Below are 2,159 nucleotides of genomic sequence, written 5' to 3'. Positions count from 1 at the left end.
TTTTTCCACAAGGTTACGGAGAAAAATAAACTACGACGTTTTTCGAGAAACACTATGTAATAAATATAGGAAACCATAATTTAATTGTATGCGTCGCGTAATCGTTAGCGACATAGATTGATAAATGTCTGCTGTCGATCGGCGGTTTCAAACTCCTTGTGGTCCGCAATTTTTTTTCGGTTTGAATACCTAAATCATTTAAATATGAAATTCATCAAAAACATGGTAGTTAACTCATACTTAACCATCAAAAGTCACGTCTTCTAGTTTCTAGTTAGTATTGCACGCAAAATTCTGGTTTTCATTGCAAATACACGTTTTTAATTACTGATATTTTACAAAAGATTGTTAAAATTAATAAAACTCACACAATTAAATTTTTTTGAGAAAAATGAAAAATCAAATACTCTTGGTTTGAATGTGCCAACTGTTTTATAGGACAGATGTAGTCTCACGCGAGCCAGAGTGATAAGCGTCATAGAAACATGCAGAACAATAATTTTCACTGCGTCGAGCGCACTGTACAAATGCTGCACTTTTACAGTTGTCACTTTAACACTGCGTTGTGATCCCAGTATAACTGATCTGGAGCCAAGTTAAGAGATTTGTCGCAATGGACTTTTTGGTCGCTTCAGATTCTGTTGCTGGTCGCCTCGTTATCAACTTAGCAGTACTAAAATGTATTCCTCGGAGTCCGATATGGAAGGAGTTCAGAGATTACCAGACAACTGTCTGTAATACCTTCAGTGGCTTCAATATTCAACTACATGGTAAAACCTCAGCAGTGCACTTTTACATGCAGAAAAATTACCCTTGTTAAAGTCAGGAATTTTCATCACTCTTGTTTTTAATTACAATATGTTAGTTAAGATCGGTAGCATATTATGTTTTCCATCTAAGAAACGTATCACTTGAGCTTTACCATTATTTCCTTTTGTTTGCAAATTAAATGGGATTCAAAGTTGTGTTCTTCTCTGCTCGTCTCTTTTTACGTCTTTATTGCAGCTATTCACATTGCTGCAGGTTAGGTGCACCGGGTGGCTGTCCAGTACTGTCGACGTAAAATGCGCCGTTATAACTGTTGTCCCATATTATCGCTGAGTCGATGTACGCATAACGCACAGGGTAAAACGTATCTTCATTATCGTACTTGACTGTACTCGAGGCAGTTTGCCTTCCGCTCCATATGAAACGAAATCCAATAAGATTCCGGCAAACGCAGAAGAATACTTAGTGTAATATTTACATGATGTTTATTCTTATGATGAACGGAACTTTTTTTAGAATAAATACCAAGAGAATTTCATAAACGCCGCTAAACAGCCGACAGATCTACAATGAGTTCGGAGTTGACCTTAAGCTGCAGGCATTACTTAGATCTACCCTAACAGATATAAAATCCAAAGTAAAATTCCTCAGGTGTCTCTCGGATTCCTTTGATGTCAAAACAAGAGGTCAGGCAAGGTGATGGCCTGTCTCCAAGGCTTTTCAACTGCGTCCTTGAAAAGATCATCAGAACGAAAGATTAATGGAAACCAACTATAGCCCTTGCGAATTGGAACCAAATCGAAGGGGATCGAGGTAGACTGCTTGGCTTTTGCCGATGACATTACCATTATGTCAAACGACGTAGACACTGCTAGAGTTCAAATCGAACTATTAAAAGAAATCGCTGAACAAACTGGTCTGCAAATATCATTTGAGAAAACAGAAATCATGACTAACATTAAAGACGTCCCACCAAAACTCCGTAATAAATATGGGGTTATTGCTGGGTAGAGAAATTCAAGTACCTCGGTGAATCATCACGAAAAATGGACTGGACAAGGAACCGCTCCGGGAACGGATACGCAAACTTTACCAAACATCCCACGCGATCCACAACAAGAAATGCCTTTCCCAGAGCACTAAGATACGTCACTACGAAACAGTTTTGAAGCCAGTTGTTTTGTACGCAGCCAAAACCTTATACCTAAACGCTGATAAAAGCCTTCTCGAAAAAGTGGAGAAAAAAGAGCGCAAAATAATTAGAAGAATCCTAGGATCGAAGTACAAGAATGGCATCCATCAAAACAGATCCAACAAGGAAGTCTACAGTAAAATAGAAAAATTGCAGACACAATCCGTAAAAGACGGGGGTCACCTCAAACGAATGGACG

Source organism: Schistocerca gregaria, chromosome 5 (genome assembly GCF_023897955.1).
Source record: "Schistocerca gregaria isolate iqSchGreg1 chromosome 5, iqSchGreg1.2, whole genome shotgun sequence".
Classification (NCBI taxonomy): Eukaryota; Metazoa; Arthropoda; class Insecta; order Orthoptera; family Acrididae; genus Schistocerca; species Schistocerca gregaria.
Note: the sequence above shows the minus strand (reverse complement) of the source record.